Here is a 19,945-nt window from a genome sequence, read left to right on the forward strand (position 1 = left end):
AAAATGCGGTGCTTTATTTTGGCACTGGAAGATTTTGACTTTCACAAACACTGGTAAAATTGCTGACTGCCACAGCGAGAGCACAGGACTTGGTATCTGAGTGGTGAAGGCGATGAACTGCATGTGTGGATTATAACACCAACCTCTTCACAAAACATTTGTTATTTCCTCTCTTACATGGCCCCACATGAATATAGAATCCCCTCGCAATCCTAGTGCGACTAATACGATTCAGGTATTGAAGAATAGCTTCACCAAGGGCAACCTCAATGGTGGGATTTGAACCGACAGCTCAAAACACTTAATCAAGCACTTGAGACCACTCGGCCTGACAAAACATTTGTTAAATGTCTCGATGGGATCGACACATGTCCTTGCCATTGCTCTGCATAACTTTCATTGATTTCAATCTAGGGTTTACATACAGCAACTACAGTCTTTTAAGGTCATTTGCAACTTCCAAAAAACAGGATGAGGTGGCCGAGTGGTTAAGGCGATGGACTGCTAATCCATTGTGCTCTGCATGCATGGGTTCGAATCCCATCCTCATCGTGTAACAATTAAAATTCGGTGCTTTATTTTGGCACTGGAAGATTTTGACTTTCACAAACACTGGTAAAATTGCTGACTGCCACAGCGATAGCACAGGACTTGGTATCTGAGTGGTGAAGGCGATGAACTGCATGTGTGGATTATAACACCAACCTCTTCACACAACATCTGTTATTTCCTCTCTTACATGGCCCCACATGAAAATAGAATCCCTGCGCAATCCTAGAGCGACTAATAAGATTCAGGTATTGAAGAATAACTTCACCAAGGGCAACCTCAATAGTGGGATTTGAACCGACACCTCAACACACTTAATCAAGCACTGGAGACCACTCGGCCTGACAAAACATTTGTTAAATGTCTCGTTGGGATCGACACATGGCCTTGCCATTGCTCTGCCTAACTTTCATTGATTTCAATCTAGGGTTTACATTACAGCAACTACAGTTTTTTAAGGTCATTTGCCACATTTAAATAACAGGATGAGGTGGATGAGTGGTTAAGGCGATGGACTGCTTATCCATTGTGCTCTACATGCATGGGTTAGAATCTCATCGTGTAACAATTAAAATTCGGTGCTTTATTTTGGCACTGGAAGATTTTGACTTTCACAAACACTGGTAAAATTGCTGACTGCCACAGCGAGAGCACAGGACTTGGTATCTGAGTGGTGAAGGCGATGAACTGCATGTGTGGATTATAACACCAACCTCTTCACACAACATCTGTTATTTCCTCTCTTACATGGCCCCACATGAAAATAGAATCCCTGCGCAATCCTAGAGCGACTAATAAGATTCAGGTATTGAAGAATAACTTCACCAAGGGCAACCTCAATAGTGGGATTTGAACCGACACCTCAACACACTTAATCAAGCACTGGAGACCACTCGGCCTGACAAAACATTTGTTAAATGTCTCGTTGGGATCGACACATGGCCTTGCCATTGCTCTGCCTAACTTTCATTGATTTCAATCTAGGGTTTACATTACAGCAACTACAGTTTTTTAAGGTCATTTGCCACATTTAAATAACAGGATGAGGTGGATGAGTGGTTAAGGCGATGGACTGCTTATCCATTGTGCTCTACATGCATGGGTTAGAATCTCATCGTGTAACAATTAAAATTCGGTGCTTTATTTTGGCACTGGAAGATTTTGACTTTCACAAACACTGGTAAAATTGCTGACTGCCACAGCGAGAGCACAGGACTTGGTATCTGAGTGGTGAAGGCGATGAACTGCATGTGTGGATTATAACACCAACCTCTTCACACAACATCTGTTATTTCCTCTCTTACATGGCCCCACATGAAAATAGAATCCCGTCGCAATCCTAGTGCGACTAATACGATTCAGGTATTGAAGAATAGCTTCACCAAGGGCAACCTCAATGGTGGGATTTGAACCGACAGCTCAAAACACTTAATCAAGCACTTGAGACCACTCGGCCTGACAAAACATTTGTTAAATGTCTCGATGGGATCGACACATGTCCTTGCCATTGCTCTGCATAACTTTCATTGATTTCAATCTAGGGTTTACATACAGCAACTACAGTCTTTTAAGGTCATTTGCAACTTCCAAAAAACAGGATGAGGTGGCCGAGTGGTTAAGGCGATGGACTGCTAATCCATTGTGCTCTGCATGCATGGGTTTGAATCCCATCCTCATCGTGTAACAATTAAAATTCGGTGCTTTATTTTGGCACTGGAAGATTTTGACTTTCACAAACACTGGTAAAATTGCTGACTGCCACAGCGATAGCACAGGACTTGGTATCTGAGTGGTGAAGGCGATGAACTGCATATGTGGATTATAACACCAACCTCTTCACAAAACATTTGTTATTTCCTCTCTTACATGGCCCCACATGAATGTAGAGTCCCTGCACAATCCTAGTGCGACTAATACGATTCAGGTATTGAAGAATAGCTTCACCAAGGGCAACCTCAATGGTTGGATTTGAACCGACAGCTCAAAACACTTAATCAAGCACTTGAGACCACTCGGCCTGACAAAACATTTGTTAAATGTCTCGATGGGATCGACACATGTCCTTGCCATTGCTCTGCATAACTTTCATTGATTTCAATCTAGGGTTTACATACAGCAACTACAGTCTTTTAAGGTCATTTGCAACTTCCAAATAACAGGATGAGGTGGCCGAGTGGTTAAGGCGATGGACTGCTAATCCATTGTGCTCTGCATGCATGGGTTCGAATCCCATCCTCATCGTGTAACAATTAAAATTTGGTGCTTTATTTTGGCACTGGAAGATTTTGACTTTCACAAACACTGGTAAAATTGCTGACTGCCACAGCGATAGCACAGGACTTGGTATCTGAGTGGTGAAGGCGATGAACTGCATATGTGGATTATAACACCAACCTCTTCACAAAACATTTGTTATTTCCTCTCTTACATGGCCCCACATGAATGTAGAGTCCCTGCACAATCCTAGTGCGACTAATACGATTCAGGTATTGAAGAATAGCTTCACCAAGGGCAACCTCAATGGTTGGATTTGAACCGACACCTCAACACACTTAATCAAGCACTTGAGACCACTCGGCCTGACAAAACATTTGTTAAATGTCTCGTTGGGATCGACACATGGCCTTGCCATTGCTCTGCCTAACTTTCATTGATTTCAATCTAGGGTTTACATTACAGCAACTACAGTTTTTTAAGGTCATTTGCCACATTTAAATAACAGGATGAGGTGGATGAGTGGTTAAGGCGATGGACTGCTTATCCATTGTGCTCTACATGCATGGGATAGAATCTCATCGTGTAACAATTCAAATTCGGTGCTTTATTTTGGCACTGGAAGATTTTGACTTTCACAAACACTGGTAAAATTGCTGACTGCCACAGCGAGAGCACAGGACTTGGTATCTGAGTGGTGAAGGCGATGAACTGCATGTGTGGATTATAACACCAACCTCTTCACACATTTGTTATTTCCTCTCTTACATGGCCCCACATGAAAATAGAATCCCTGCGCAATCCTAGAGCGACTAATAAGATTCAGGTATTGAAGAATAACTTCACCAAGGGCAACCTCAATAGTGGGATTTGAACCGACACCTCAACACACTTAATCAAGCACTGGAGACCACTCGGCCTGACAAAACATTTGTTAAATGTCTCGATGGGATCGACACATGGCCTTGCCATTGCTCTGCCTAACTTTCATTGATTTCAATCTAGGGTTTACATTACAGCAACTACAGTTTTTTAAGGTCATTTGCCACATGTAAATAACAGGATGAGGTGGCCGAGTGGTTAAGGCGATGGACTGCTAATCCATTGTGCTCTGCATGCATGGGTTCGAATCCCATCCTCATCGTGTAACAATTAAAATTCGGTGCTTTATTTTGGCACTGGAAGATTTTGACTTTCACAAACACTGGTAAAATTGCTGACTGCCACAGCGATAGCACAGGACTTGGTATCTGAGTGGTGAAGGCGATGAACTGCATGTGTGGATTATAACACCAACCTCTTCACACAACATCTGTTATTTCCTCTCTTACATGGCCCCACATGAAAATAGAATCCCTGCGCAATCCTAGAGCGACTAATAAGATTCAGGTATTGAAGAATAACTTCACCAAGGGCAACCTCAATAGTGGGATTTGAACCGACACCTCAACACACTTAATCAAGCACTGGAGACCACTCGGCCTGACAAAACATTTGTTAAATGTCTCGTTGGGATCGACACATGGCCTTGCCATTGCTCTGCCTAACTTTCATTGATTTCAATCTAGGGTTTACATTACAGCAACTACAGTTTTTTAAGGTCATTTGCCACATTTAAATAACAGGATGAGCTGGATGAGTGGTTAAGGCGATGGACTGCTTATCCATTGTGCTCTACATGCATGGGTTAGAATCTCATCGTGTAACAATTAAAATTCGGTGCTTTATTTTGGCACTGGAAGATTTTGACTTTCACAAACACTGGTAAAATTGCTGACTGCCACAGCGAGAGCACAGGACTTGGTATCTGAGTGGTGAAGGCGATGAACTGCATGTGTGGATTATAACACCAACCTCTTCACAAAACATTTTTTATTTCCTCTCTTACATGGCCCCACATGAATATAGAATCCCGTCGCAATCCTAGTGCGTCTAATACGATTCAGGTATTGAAGAATAACTTCACCAAGGGCAACCTCAATAGTGGGATTTGAACCGACACCTCAACACACTTAATCAAGCACTGGAGACCACTCGGCCTGACAAAACATTTGTTAAATGTCTCGTTGGGATCGACACATGGCCTTGCCATTGCTCTGCATAACTTTCATTGATTTCAATCTAGGGTTTACATACAGCAACTACAGTCTTTTAAGGTCATTTGCAACTCCCAAAAAACAGGATAAGGTGGCCTAGTGGTTAAGGCGATGGACTGCTAATCCATTGTGCTCTGCATGCATGGGTTCGAATCCCATCCTCATCGTGCCATTGCTCTGCCTATCTTTCATTGATTTCAATCTAGGGTTTACATATAGCAACTACAGTTTTTTTAAGGTCATTTGCCACATGTAAATAACAGGATGAGGTGGCCGAGTGGTTAAGGCGATGGACTGCTAATCCATTGTGCTCTGCATGCATGGGTTCGAATCCCATCCTCATCGTGTAACAATTAAAATTCGGTGCTTTATTTTGGCACTGGAAGATTTTGACTTTCACAAACACTGGTAAAATTGCTGACTGCCACAGCGATAGCACAGGACTTGGTATCTGAGTGGTGAAGGCGATGAACTGCATGTGTGGATTATAACACCAACCTCTTCACACAACATCTGTTATTTCCTCTCTTACATGGCCCCACATGAAAATAGAATCCCTGCGCAATCCTAGAGCGACTAATAAGATTCAGGTATTGAAGAATAACTTCACCAAGGGCAACCTCAATAGTGGGATTTGAACCGACACCTCAACACACTTAATCAAGCACTTGAGACCACTCGGCCTGACAAAACATTTGTTAAATGTCTCGTTGGGATCGACACATGGCCCTGCCATTGCTCTGCCTATCTTTCATTGATTTCAATCTAGGGCTTACATATAGCAACTACAGTTTTTTTAAGGTCATTTGCCACATGTAAATAACAGGATGAGGTGGCCGAGTGGTTAAGGCGATGGACTGCTAATCCATTGTGCTCTGCATGCATGGGTTTGAATCCCATCCTCATCGTGTAACAATTAAAATTCGGTGCTTTATTTTGGCACTGGAAGATTTTGACTTTCACAAACACTGGTAAAATTGCTGACTGCCACAGCGATAGCACAGGACTTGGTATCTGAGTGGTGAAGGCGATGAACTGCATGTGTGGATTATAACACCAACCTCTTCACACAACATCTGTTATTTCCTCTCTTACATGGCCCCACATGAAAATAGAATCCCTGCGCAATCCTAGAGCGACTAATAAGATTCAGGTATTGAAGAATAACTTCACCAAGGGCAACCTCAATAGTGGGATTTGAACCGACACCTCAACACACTTAATCAAGCACTGGAGACCACTCGGCCTGACAAAACATTTGTTAAATGTCTCGTTGGGATCGACACATGGCCTTGCCATTGCTCTGCCTAACTTTCATTGATTTCAATCTAGGGTTTACATTACAGCAACTACAGTTTTTTAAGGTCATTTGCCACATTTAAATAACAGGATGAGGTGGATGAGTGGTTAAGGCGATGGACTGCTTATCCATTGTGCTCTACATGCATGGGTTAGAATCTCATCGTGTAACAATTAAAATTCGGTGCTTTATTTTGGCACTGGAAGATTTTGACTTTCACAAACACTGGTAAAATTGCTGACTGCCACAGCGAGAGCACAGGACTTGGTATCTGAGTGGTGAAGGCGATGAACTGCATGTGTGGATTATAACACCAACCTCTTCACAAAACATTTTTTATTTCCTCTCTTACATGGCCCCACATGAATATAGAATCCCGTCGCAATCCTAGTGCGTCTAATACGATTCAGGTATTGAAGAATAACTTCACCAAGGGCAACCTCAATAGTGTGATTTGAACCGACACCTCAACACACTTAATCAAGCACTGGAGACCACTCGGCCTGACAAAACATTTGTTAAATGTCTCGTTGGGATCGACACATGGCCTTGCCATTGCTCTGCCTAACTTTCATTGATTTCAATCTAGGGTTTACATTACAGCAACTACAGTTTTTTAAGGTCATTTGCCACATTTAAATAACAGGATGAGGTGGATGAGTGGTTAAGGCGATGGACTGCTTATCCATTGTGCTCTACATACATGGGTTAGAATCTCATCGTGTAACAATTAAAATTCGGTGCTTTATTTTGGCACTGGAAGATTTTGACTTTCACAAACACTGGTAAAATTGCTGACTGCCACAGCGATAGCACAGGACTTGGTATCTGAGTGGTGAAGGCGATGAACTGCATGTGTGGATTATAACACCAACCTCTTCACAAAACATTTGTTATTTCCTCTCTTACATGGCCCCACATGAATGTAGAGTCCCTGCACAATCCTAGTGCGACTAATACGATTCAGGTATTGAAGAATAGCTTCACCAAGGGCAACCTCAATGGTTGGATTTGAACCGACAGCTCAACACACTTAATCAAGCACTTGAGACCACTCGGCCTGACAAAACATTTGTTAAATGTCTCGTTGGGATCGACACATGGCCCTGCCATTGCTCTGCCTATCTTTCATTGATTTCAATCTAGGGTTTACATATAGCAACTACAGTTTTTTTAAGGTCATTTGCCACATGTAAATAACAGGATGAGGTGGCCGAGTGGTTAAGGCGATGGACTGCTAATCCATTGTGCTCTGCATGCATGGGTTCGAATCCCATCCTCATCGTGTAACAATTAAAATTCGGTGCTTTATTTTGGCACTGGAAGATTTTGACTTTCACAAACACTGGTAAAATTGCTCACTGCCACAGCGATAGCACAGGACTTGGTATCTGAGTGGTGAAGGCGATGAACTGCATGTGTGGATTATAACACCAACCTCTTCACACAACATCTGTTATTTCCTCTCTTACATGGCCCCACATGAAAATAGAATCCCTGCGCAATCCTAGAGCGACTAATAAGATTCAGGTATTGAAGAATAACTTCACCAAGGGCAACCTCAATAGTGGGATTTGAACCGACACCTCAACACACTTAATCAAGCACTGGAGACCACTCGGCCTGACAAAACATTTGTTAAATGTCTCGTTGGGATCGACACATGGCCTTGCCATTGCTCTGCCTAACTTTCATTGATTTCAATCTAGGGTTTACATTACAGCAACTACAGTTTTTTAAGGTCATTTGCCACATTTAAATAACAGGATGAGGTGGATGAGTGGTTAAGGCGATGGACTGATTATCCATTGTGCTCTACATGCATGGGTTAGAATCTCATCGTGTAACAATTAAAATTCGGTGCTTTATTTTGGCACTGGAAGATTTTGACTTTCACAAACACTGGTAAAATTGCTGACTGCCACAGCGATAGCACAGGACTTGGTATCTGAGTGGTGAAGGCGATGAACTGCATGTGTGGATTATAACACCAACCTCTTCACACAACATCTGTTATTTCCTCTCTTACATGGCCCCACATGAAAATAGAATCCCTGCGCAATCCTAGAGCGACTAATAAGATTCAGGTATTGAAGAATAACTTCACCAAGGGCAACCTCAATAGTGGGATTTGAACCGACACCTCAACACACTTAATCAAGCACTGGAGACCACTCGGCCTGACAAAACATTTGTTAAATGTCTCGTTGGGATCGACACATGGCCCTGCCATTGCTCTGCCTAACTTTCATTGATTTCAATCTAGGGTTTACATTACAGCAACTACAGTTTTTTAAGGTCATTTGCCACATTTAAATAACAGGATGAGGTGGATGAGTGGTTAAGGCGATGGACTGCTTATCCATTGTGCTCTACATGCATGGGTTAGAATCTCATCGTGTAACAATTAAAATTCGGTGCTTTATTTTGGCACTGGAAGATTTTGACTTTCACAAACACTGGTAAAATTGCTGACTGCCACAGCGAGAGCACAGGACTTGGTATCTGAGTGGTGAAGGCGATGAACTGCATGTGTGGATTATAACACCAACCTCTTCACAAAACATTTTTTATTTCCTCTCTTACATGGCCCCACATGAAAATAGAATCCCGTCGCAATCCTAGTGCGTCTAATACGATTCAGGTATTGAAGAATAGCTTCACCAAGGGCAACCTCAATGGTGGGATTTGAACCGACAGCTCAAAACACTTAATCAAGCACTTGAGACCACTCGGCCTGACAAAACATTTGTTAAATGTCTCGATGGGATCGACACATGTCCTTGCCATTGCTCTGCATAACTTTCATTGATTTCAATCTAGGGTTTACATACAGCAACTACAGTCTTTTAAGGTCATTTGCAACTCCCAAAAAACAGGATGAGGTGGCCGAGTGGTTAAGGCGATGGACTGCTAATCCATTGTGCTCTGCATGCATGGGTTCGAATCCCATCCTCATCGTGTAACAATTAAAATTTGGTGCTTTATTTTGGCACTGGAAGATTTTGACTTTCACAAACACTGGTAAAATTGCTGACTGCCACAGCGATAGCACAGGACTTGGTATCTGAGTGGTGAAGGCGATGAACTGCATGTGTGGATTATAACACCAACCTCTTCACAAAACATTTGTTATTTCCTCTCTTACATGGCCCCACATGAATGTAGAGTCCCTGCACAATCCTAGTGCGACTAATACGATTCAGGTATTGAAGAATAGCTTCACCAAGGGCAACCTCAATGGTTGGATTTGAACCGACAGCTCAACACACTTAATCAAGCACTTGAGACCACTCGGGCCTGACAAAACATTTGTTAAATGTCTCGTTGGGATCGACACATGGCCCTGCCATTGCTCTGCCTATCTTTCATTGATTTCAATCTAGGGTTTACATATAGCAACTACAGTTTTTTTAAGGTCATTTGCCACATGTAAGTAACAGGATGAGGTGGCCGAGTGGTTAAGGCGATGGACTGCTAATCCATTGTGCTCTGCATGCATGGGTTCGAATCCCATCCTCATCGTGTAACAATTAAAATTCGGTGCTTTATTTTGGCACTGGAAGATTTTGACTTTCACAAACACTGGTAAAATTGCTCACTGCCACAGCGATAGCACAGGACTTGGTATCTGAGTGGTGAAGGCGATGAACTGCATGTGTGGATTATAACACCAACCTCTTCACACAACATCTGTTATTTCCTCTCTTACATGGCCCCACATGAAAATAGAATCCCTGCGCAATCCTAGAGCGACTAATAAGATTCAGGTATTGAAGAATAACTTCACCAAGGGCAACCTCAATAGTGGGATTTGAACCGACACCTCAACACACTTAATCAAGCACTGGAGACCACTCGGCCTGACAAAACATTTGTTAAATGTCTCGTTGGGATCGACACATGGCCCTGCCATTGCTCTGCCTAACTTTCATTGATTTCAATCTAGGGTTTACATTACAGCAACTACATTTTTCCAAGATGGCGTAGCAGCAGGACGTGTTGTCGTGTTCCTTGTATATATCGTTTGTTTTCGTTTCGTTTTCGTTTTTTTCTTCACATATCTTTAAAACTTTTTGCTGAACCTCAACTTCTTCTAAATACTCTCCTGCAACCCGCCTCACCCAACGTAGCTTTTTTCCTAAAGTATTTATATTTACTTCGGATCTGGAACCCCTCAACTGAAGCTAGCCAACTAGCCAACTAACTACCAGCTTCAGCAAAACATTGCTAGCGGTCTTCAGCTAACCGGTCAGCTAACCGGTCATCAGCTAACCTTTAGCTCGGAAAGCTCTCGCCAGTTCGAACAACGCGACTCTAACCAGAGCATAACGGACCTATCTTTTATTTTATTTTTCACCCCCGGATTCCCATCGCAAACGGAACATTTTGAGCTCCTGGGCTACAATATCCAGACCCACGACCGGTCCATTGATGTCACCGCATGAAGAGGAATAAACAGACTCCCCCCATCGCGACGTCCCCAAAGGCTAACTCTCTAGCCCTTGCTATCTCCTTGCTTGCAAATTCGGCCTGCTAACTGCTAGCTTGTTTAGCCCGGTCCGCTAACTGCTACCGTGTTTAGCACCGTCTACTAACTGTTAGCTTGTTAGCACAGGCCTGCTAACCATCTGAATCGCCGCGTCCCAAACACTCACTGAACCCATATTTACTTTCTATCCCTTTTCGATTTTTAATTTGTTTATACCTTCCGGTAACCTGCCTCACCCAATGTGATACGGAACCGCTATTATCTTTACATTTTTAGAACACACTCAAGAACCTTCAGAAGCTAACCAGCTAACTGGCTACAAGCTATTTAGTCATTGTTAGTTTTCTAACCTGGATAACACTCGCCAGTCCAGCTTCCCTGCCCCATCCACCGCTGCCCCTTGGACACTGATCACTTGGCTACATAGCTGATGCAGGCTGGACTGTCCATTAATTCACGGTAATCCATTCTGCTTGTTTATGTTTTATCTGTCGGCCCCAGCCGCACTTAGGCTCTGTGTGTAGTTAATCCGACCCTCTCTGCCTAATCTATCGCCATTCTACCTGCTGTTGTTGTGCTAGCTGATTAGCTGTTGTTGTCTCACCTACTGTTTTAGCTAGCTCTCCAAATTCAACACCTGTGATTACTGTATGCCTTGCTGTATGTCTCTCTCAAATGTCAATATGCCTTGTATACTGTTGTGCAGGTTAGTTATCATTGTTTTAGTTTACAATGGAGCCCCTAGTTCCACTCTTTATACCCCTGATACCTCCTTTGTCCCACCCCCCACACATGCGGTGACCTCACCCATTACAACCAGCATGTCCAGAGATACAACCTCTCTCATCATCACCCAGTGCCTGGGCTTACCTCCGCTGTACCCGCACCCCACCATACCCCTGTTTGCGCATTATGCCCTGAATATATTCTACCATGCCCAGAAACCTGCTCCTCTTATTCTCTGTCCCCAACGCCCTAGGCGACCAGTTTTGATAGCCTTCAGCCGCACCCTCATACTACTCCTTCTCTGTTCCGCGGGTGATGTGGAGGTAAACCCAGGCCCTGCATGTCCCCAGGCACCCTCATTTGTTGACTTCTGTGATCGAAAAAGCCTTGGTTTCATGCATGTCAACATCAGAAGCCTCCTCCCTAAGTGTGTCTTACTCACTGCTCTAGCACACTCTGCTAACCCTGATGTCCTTGCCGTGTCTGAATCCTGGCTCAGGAAGGCCACCAAAAATTCTGAGATTTCCATACCCAACTATAACATCTTCCGTCAAGATAGAACTGCCAAAGGGGGAGGAGTTGCAGTCTACTGCAGAGATAGCCTGCAAAGTAATGTCATACTCTCCAGGTCCATACCCAAACAGTTCGAACTACTAATTTTGAAAATTACTCTCTCCAGAAATAAGTCTCTCACTGTTGCCGCCTGCTACCGACCCCCCTCAGCTCCCAGCTGTGCCCTGGACACCATTTGTGAATTGATCGCCCCCCATCTAGCTTCAGAGTTTGTTCTGTTAGGTGACCTAAACTGGGATATGCTTAACACCCCGGCAGTCCTACAATCTAAGCTAGATGCCCTCAATCTCACTCAAATCATCAAGGAACCCACCAGGTACAACCCTAACTCTGTAAACAAGGGCACCCTCATTGACGTCATCCTGACCAACTGGCCCTCCAAATACACCTCCGCTGTCTACAACCAGGATCTCAGCGATCACTGCCTCATTGCCTGTATCCGCTACGGAGCCGCAGTCAAACGACCACCCCTCATCACTGTCAAACGCTCCCTAAAACACTTCTGTGAGCAGGCCTTTCTAATCGACCTGGCCCGGGTATCCTGGAAGGACATTGACCTCATCCCGTCAGTTGAGGATGCCTGGTCTTTCTTTAAAAGTAACTTCCTCACCATTTTAGATAAGCATGCTCCGTTCAAAAAATGCAGAACTAAGAACAGATATAGCCCCTGGTTCACTCCAGACCTGACTGCCCTCGACCAGCACAAAAACATCCTGTGGCGGACTGCGCTAACATCGAATAGTCCCCGCGATATGCAACTGTTCAGGGAAGTCAGGAACCAATACACACAGTCAGTCAGGAAAGCTAAAGCCAACTTCTTCAGGCAGAAGTTTGCATCCTGTAGCTCCAACTCCAAAAAGTTCTGGGACACTGTGAAGTCCATGGAGAACAAGAGCACCTCCTCCCAGCTGCCCACTGCACTGAGACTAGGTAACATGGTCACCACCGATAAATCCATGATTATCGAAAACTTCAACAAGCATTTCTCAACGGCTGGCCATGCCTTCCGCCTGGCTACTCCAACCTCGGACAACAGCTCCCCCCCCCCCGCAGCTACTCGCCCAAGCCTCTCCAGGTTCTCCTTTACCCAAATCCAGATAGCAGATGTCCTGAAAGAGCTGCAAAACCTGGACCCGTACAAATCAGCTGGGCTGGACAATCTGGACCCTCTATTCCTGAAACTATCCGCCGCCATTGTCGCAACCCCTATTACCAGCCTGTTCAACCTCTCTTTCATATCGTCTGAGATCCCCAAGGATTGGAAAGCTGCCGCAGTCATCCCCCTCTTCAAAGGGGGCGACACCCTGGACCCAAACTGTTACAGACCTATATCCATCCTGCCCTGCCTATCTAAGGTCTTCGAAAGCCAAGTCAACAAACAGGTCACTGACCATCTTGAATCCCACCGTACCTTCTCCGCTGTGCAATCTGGTTTCCGAGCCGGTCACGGGTGTACCTCAGCCACGCTCAAGGTACTAAACGATATCATAACCGCCATCGATAAAAGACAGTACTGTGCAGCCGTCTTCATAGACCTTGCCAAGGCTTTCGACTCTGTCAATCACCGTATTCTTATCGGCAGACTCAGTAGCCTCGGTTTTTCGGATGACTGCCTTGCCTGGTTTACCAATTACTTTGCAGACAGAGTTCAGTGTGTCAAATCGGAGGGCATGCTGTCCGGTCCTCTGGCAGTCTCTATGGGGGTGCCACAGGGTTCAATTCTCGGGCCGACTCTTTTCTCTGTATATATCAATGATGTTTCTCATGCTGCGGGCGATTCCCTGATCCACCTCTACGCAGACGACACCATTCTATATACTTCCGGCCCGTCCTTGGACACTGTGCTATCTAACCTTCAAACGAGCTTCAATGCCATACAGCACTCCTTCCGTGGCCTCCAACTGCTCTTAAACGCTAGTAAAACCAAATGCATGCTTTTCAACCGTTCGCTGCCTGCACCCGCACGCCTGACCAGCATCACCACCCTGGATGGTTCCGACCTTGAATATGTGGACATCTATAAGTACCTAGGTGTCTGGCTAGACTCTAAACTCTCCTTCCAGACCCATATCAAACATCTCCAATCGAAAATCAAATCAAGAGTCGGCTTTCTATTCCGCAACAAAGCCTCCTTCACTCACGCCGCCAAACTTACCCTAGTAAAACTGACTATCCTACCGATCCTCGACTTCGGCGACGTCATCTACAAAATTGCTTCCAACACTCTACTCAGCAAACTGGATGCAGTTTATCACAGTGCCATCCGTTTTGTCACTAAAGCACCTTATACCACCCACCACTGCGACTTGTATGCTCTAGTCGGCTGGCCCTCGCTACATATTCGTCGCCAGACCCACTGGCTCCAGGTCATCTACAAGTCCATGCTAGGTAAAGCTCCGCCTTATCTCAGTTCACTGGTTACGATGGCAACACCCATCCGTAGCACGCGCTCCAGCAGGTGTATCTCACTGATCATCCCTAAAGCCAACACCTCATTTGGCCGCCTTTCGTTCCAGTTCTCTGCTGCCTGTGACTGGAACGAATTGCAAAAATCGCTGAAGTTGGAGACTTTTATCTCCCTCACCAACTTCAAACATCTGCTATCCGAGCAGCTAACCGATCGCTGCAGCTGTACATAGTCTATTGGTAAATAGCCCACCCATTTTCACCTACCTCATCCCCATACTGTTTTTATTTATTTATTTTTATTTTTCTGCTCTTTTGCACACCAATCTCTACCTGTACATAACCATCTGATCATTTATCACTCCAGTGTTAACCTGCATAATTGTAATTATTTGCCTACCTTCTCATGCCTTTTGCACACAATGTATATATAGACTCCCCTTTTTTCTACTGTGTTATTGACTTGTTAATTGTTTACTCCATGTGTAACTCTGTGTTGTCTGTTCACACTGCTATGCCTTATCTTGGCCAGGTCGCAGTTGCAAATGAGAACTTGTTCTCAACTAGCCTACCTGGTTAAATAAAGGTGAAATAAAATAAAATAAAATAAAAAAAGGTCATTTGCCACATTTAAATAACAGGATGAGGTGGATGAGTGGTTAAGGCGATGGACTGATTATCCATTGTGCTCTACATGCATGGGTTAGAATCTCATCGTGTAACAATTAAAATTCGGTGCTTTATTTTGGCACTGGAAGATTTTGACTTTCACAAACACTGGTAAAATTGCTGACTGCCACAGCGATAGCACAGGACTTGGTATCTGAGTGGTGAAGGCGATGAACTGCATGTGTGGATTATAACACCAACCTCTTCACACAACATCTGTTATTTCCTCTCTTACATGGCCCCACATGAAAATAGAATCCCTGCGCAATCCTAGAGCGACTAATAAGATTCAGGTATTGAAGAATAACTTCACCAAGGGCAACCTCAATAGTGGGATTTGAACCGACACCTCAACACACTTAATCAAGCACTGGAGACCACTCGGCCTGACAAAACATTTGTTAAATGTCTCGTTGGGATCGACACATGGCCCTGCCATTGCTCTGCCTAACTTTCATTGATTTCAATCTAGGGTTTACATTACAGCAACTACAGTTTTTTAAGGTCATTTGCCACATTTAAATAACAGGATGAGGTGGCCGAGTGGTTAAGGCGATGGACTGCTAATCCATTGTGCTCTGCATGCATGGGTTCGAATCCCATCCTCATCGTGTAACAATTAAAATTCGGTGCTTTATTTTGGCACTGGAAGATTTTGACTTTCACAAACACTGGTAAAATTGCTGACTGCCACAGCGATAGCACAGGACTTGGTATCTGAGTGGTGAAGGCGATGGACTGCATGTGTGGATTATAACACCAACCTCTTCACAAAACATTTGTTATTTCCTCTCTTACATGGCCCCACATGAATGTAGAGTCTCTGCACAATCCTAGTGCGACTAATACGATTCAGGTATTGAAGAATAGCTTCACCAAGGGCAACCTCAATGGTTGGATTTGAACCGACAGCTCAACACACTTAATCAAGCACTTGAGACCACTCGGCCTGACAAAACATTTGTTAAATGTCTCGTTGGGATCGACACATGGCCCTGCCATTGCTCTGCCTATCTTTCATTGATTTCAATCTAGGGTTTACATATAGCAACTACAGTTTTTTTAAGGTCATTTGCCACATGTAAATAACAGGATGAGGTGGCCGAGTGGTTAAGGCGATGAACTGCTAATCCATTGTGCTCTGCATGCATGGGTTCGAATCCCATCCTCATCGTGTAACAATTAAAATTTGGTGCTTTATTTTGGCACTGGAAGATTTTGACTTTCACAAACACTGGTAAAATTGCTCACTGCCACAGCGATAGCACAGGACTTGGTATCTGAGTGGTGAAGGCGATGAACTACATGTGTGGATTATAACACCAACCTCTTCACACAACATCTGTTATTTCCTCTCTTACATGGCCCCACATGAAAATAGAATCCCTGCGCAATCCTAGAGCGACTAATAAGATTCAGGTATTGAAGAATAACTTCACCAAGGGCAACCTCAATAGTGGGATTTGAACCGACACCTCAACACACTTAATCAAGCACTGGAGACCACTCGGCCTGACAAAACATTTGTTAAATGTCTCGTTGGGATCGACACATGGCCTTGCCATTGCTCTGCCTAACTTTCATTGATTTCAATCTAGGGTTTACATTACAGCAACTACAGTTTTTTAAGGTCATTTGCCACATTTAAATAACAGGATGAGGTGGATGAGTGGTTAAGGCGATGGACTGCTTATCCATTGTGCTCTACATGCATGGGTTAGAATCTCATCGTGTAACAATTAAAATTCGGTGCTTTATTTTGGCACTGGAAGATTTTGACTTTCACAAACACTGGTAAAATTGCTGACTGCCACAGCGAGAGCACAGGACTTGGTATCTGAGTGGTGAAGGCGATGAACTGCATGTGTGGATTATAACACCAACCTCTTCACACAACATCTGTTATTTCCTCTCTTACATGGCCCCACATGAAAATAGAATCCCGTCGCAATCCTAGTGCGTCTGATACGATTCAGGTATTGAAGAATAACTTCACCAAGGGAAACCTCAATAGTGGGATTTGAACCGACACCTCAACACACTTAATCAAGCACTGGAGACCACTCGGCCTGACAAAACATTTGTTAAATGTCTCGTTGGGATCGACACATGGCCTTGCCATTGCTCTGCCTAACTTTCATTGATTTCAATCTAGGGTTTACATTACAGCAACTACAGTTTTTTAAGGTCATTTGCCACATTTAAATAACAGGATGAGGTGGCCGAGTGGTTAAGGCGATGGACTGCTAATCCATTGTGCTCTGCATGCATGGGTTCGAATCCCATCCTCATCGTGTAACAATTAAAATTCGGTGCTTTATTTTGGCACTGGAAGATTTTGACTTTCACAAACACTGGTAAAATTGCTGACTGCCACAGCGATAGCACAGGACTTGGTATCTGAGTGGTGAAGGCGATGAACTGCATGTGTGGATTATAACACCAACCTCTTCACAAAACATTTTTTATTTCCTCTCTTACATGGCCCCACATGAATGTAGAGTCCCTGCACAATCCTAGTGCGACTAATACGATTCAGGTATTGAAGAATAGCTTCACCAAGGGCAACCTCAATGGTTGGATTTGAACCGACACCTCAACACACTTAATCAAGCACTGGAGACCACTCGGCCTGACAAAACATTTGTTAAATGTCTCGTTGGGATCGACACATGGCCTTGCCATTGCTCTGCCTAACTTTCATTGATTTCAATCTAGGGTTTACATTACAGCAACTACAGTTTTTTAAGGTCATTTGCCACATGTAAATAACAGGATGAGGTGGCCGAGTGGTTAAGGCGATGGACTGCTTATCCATTGTGCTCTACATGCATGGGTTAGAATCTCATCGTGTAACAATTAAAATTCGGTGCTTTATTTTGGCACTGGAAGAATTTGACTTTCACAAACACTGGTAAAATTGCTGACTGCCACAGCGAGAGCACAGGACTTGGTATCTGAGTGGTGAAGGCGATGAACTGCATGTGTGGATTATAACACCAACCTCTTCACACAACATCTGTTATTTCCTCTCTTACATGGCCCCACATGAAAATAGAATCCCTGCGCAATCCTAGAGCGACTAATAAGATTCAGGTATTGAAGAATAACTTCACCAAGGGCAACCTCAATAGTGGGATTTGAACCGACACCTCAACACACTTAATCAAGCACTGGAGACCACTCGGCCTGACAAAACATTTGTTAAATGTCTCGTTGGGATCGACACATGGCCCTGCCATTGCTCTGCCTAACTTTCATTGATTTCAATCTAGGGTTTACATTACAGCAACTACAGTTTTTTAAGGTCATTTGCCACATTTAAATAACAGGATGAGGTGGATGAGTGGTTAAGGCGATGGACTGCTTATCCATTGTGCTCTACATGCATGGGTTAGAATCTCATCGTGTAACAATTAAAATTCGGTGCTTTATTTTGGCACTGGAAGATTTTGACTTTCACAAACACTGGTAAAATTGCTGACTGCCACAGCGAGAGCACAGGACTTGGTATCTGAGTGGTGAAGGCGATGAACTGCATGTGTGGATTATAACACCAACCTCTTCACAAAACATTTTTTATTTCCTCTCTTACATGGCCCCACATGAATATAGAATCCCGTCGCAATCCTAGTGCGTCTAATACGATTCAGGTATTGAAGAATAGCTTCACCAAGGGCAACCTCAATGGTGGGATTTGAACCGACAGCTCAAAACACTTAATCAAGCACTTGAGACCACTCGGCCTGACAAAACATTTGTTAAATGTCTCGATGGGATCGACACATGTCCTTGCCATTGCTCTGCATAACTTTCATTGATTTCAATCTAGGGTTTACATACAGCAACTACAGTTTTTTTAAGGTCATTTGCAACTCCCAAAAAACAGGATGAGGTGGCCGAGTGGTTAAGGCGATGGACTGCTAATCCATTGTGCTCTGCATGCATGGGTTCGAATCCCATCCTCATCGTGTAACAATTAAAATTCGGTGCTTTATTTTGGCACTGGAAGATTTTGACTTTCACAAACACTGGTAAAATTGCTGACTGCCACAGCGATAGCACAGGACTTGGTATCTGAGTGGTGAAGGCGATGAACTGCATGTGTGGATTATAACACCAACCTCTTCACAAAACATTTTTTATTTCCTCTCTTACATGGCCCCACATGAATATAGAATCCCGTCGCAATCCTAGTGCGTCTAATACGATTCAGGTATTGAAGAATAGCTTCACCAAGGGCAACCTCAATGGTGGGATTTGAACCGACAGCTCAAAACACTTAATCAAGCACTTGAGACCACTCGGCCTGACAAAACATTTGTTAAATGTCTCGATGGGATCGACACATGTCCTTGCCATTGCTCTGCATAACTTTCATTGATTTCAATCTAGGGTTTACATACAGCAACTACAGTCTTTTAAGGTCATTTGCAACTCCCAAAAAACAGGATGAGGTGGCCGAGTGGTTAAGGCGATGGACTGCTAATCCATTGTGCTCTGCATGCATGGGTTCGAATCCCATCCTCATCGTGTAACAATTAAAATTTGGTGCTTTATTTTGGCACTGGAAGATTTTGACTTTCACAAACACTGGTAAAATTGCTGACTGCCACAGCGATAGCACAGGACTTGGTATCTGAGTGGTGAAGGCGATGAACTGCATGTGTGGATTATAACACCAACCTCTTCACAAAACATTTGTTATTTCCTCTCTTACATGGCCCCACATGAATGTAGAGTCCCTGCACAATCCTAGTGCGACTAATACGATTCAGGTATTGAAGAATAGCTTCACCAAGGGCAACCTCAATGGTTGGATTTGAACCGACAGCTCAACACACTTAATCAAGCACTTGAGACCACTCGGCCTGACAAAACATTTGTTAAATGTCTCGTTGGGATCGACACATGGCCCTG

The 19,945-nt window shown here is 43.9% G+C and overlaps 15 non-coding genes across 15 annotated transcripts; all 15 read left to right on the forward strand.

Moving 5' to 3' along the window:
* Positions 1-470: 470 nt before the first annotated feature.
* Positions 471-552, forward strand: trnas-gcu. The gene has a single exon. It is a non-coding gene; the product is annotated as a tRNA-Ser (tRNA).
* A 1,594-nt stretch (positions 553-2,146) lies between these two features.
* Positions 2,147-2,228, forward strand: trnas-gcu. The gene has a single exon. It is a non-coding gene; the product is annotated as a tRNA-Ser (tRNA).
* A 480-nt stretch (positions 2,229-2,708) lies between these two features.
* On the forward strand, positions 2,709-2,790 carry trnas-gcu. Its single transcript has one exon. It is a non-coding gene; the product is annotated as a tRNA-Ser (tRNA).
* A 1,035-nt stretch (positions 2,791-3,825) lies between these two features.
* trnas-gcu lies at positions 3,826-3,907 on the forward strand. The gene has a single exon. It is a non-coding gene; the product is annotated as a tRNA-Ser (tRNA).
* A 1,037-nt stretch (positions 3,908-4,944) lies between these two features.
* Positions 4,945-5,026, forward strand: trnas-gcu. Its single transcript has one exon. It is a non-coding gene; the product is annotated as a tRNA-Ser (tRNA).
* Positions 5,027-5,122: 96 nt separating this feature from the next.
* Positions 5,123-5,204, forward strand: trnas-gcu. Its single transcript has one exon. It is a non-coding gene; the product is annotated as a tRNA-Ser (tRNA).
* Positions 5,205-5,685: 481 nt separating this feature from the next.
* trnas-gcu lies at positions 5,686-5,767 on the forward strand. Its single transcript has one exon. It is a non-coding gene; the product is annotated as a tRNA-Ser (tRNA).
* Positions 5,768-7,362: 1,595 nt separating this feature from the next.
* Positions 7,363-7,444, forward strand: trnas-gcu. The gene has a single exon. It is a non-coding gene; the product is annotated as a tRNA-Ser (tRNA).
* A 1,594-nt stretch (positions 7,445-9,038) lies between these two features.
* trnas-gcu lies at positions 9,039-9,120 on the forward strand. The gene has a single exon. It is a non-coding gene; the product is annotated as a tRNA-Ser (tRNA).
* A 482-nt stretch (positions 9,121-9,602) lies between these two features.
* trnas-gcu lies at positions 9,603-9,684 on the forward strand. The gene has a single exon. It is a non-coding gene; the product is annotated as a tRNA-Ser (tRNA).
* Positions 9,685-15,554: 5,870 nt separating this feature from the next.
* On the forward strand, positions 15,555-15,636 carry trnas-gcu. Its single transcript has one exon. It is a non-coding gene; the product is annotated as a tRNA-Ser (tRNA).
* A 481-nt stretch (positions 15,637-16,117) lies between these two features.
* On the forward strand, positions 16,118-16,199 carry trnas-gcu. Its single transcript has one exon. It is a non-coding gene; the product is annotated as a tRNA-Ser (tRNA).
* Positions 16,200-17,237: 1,038 nt separating this feature from the next.
* On the forward strand, positions 17,238-17,319 carry trnas-gcu. The gene has a single exon. It is a non-coding gene; the product is annotated as a tRNA-Ser (tRNA).
* Positions 17,320-18,914: 1,595 nt separating this feature from the next.
* Positions 18,915-18,996, forward strand: trnas-gcu. The gene has a single exon. It is a non-coding gene; the product is annotated as a tRNA-Ser (tRNA).
* A 480-nt stretch (positions 18,997-19,476) lies between these two features.
* Positions 19,477-19,558, forward strand: trnas-gcu. The gene has a single exon. It is a non-coding gene; the product is annotated as a tRNA-Ser (tRNA).
* Positions 19,559-19,945: the final 387 nt, after the last annotated feature.

This window comes from Oncorhynchus mykiss, chromosome 15 (genome assembly GCF_013265735.2).
Source record: "Oncorhynchus mykiss isolate Arlee chromosome 15, USDA_OmykA_1.1, whole genome shotgun sequence".
In the NCBI taxonomy this organism is placed as follows: Eukaryota; Metazoa; Chordata; class Actinopteri; order Salmoniformes; family Salmonidae; genus Oncorhynchus; species Oncorhynchus mykiss.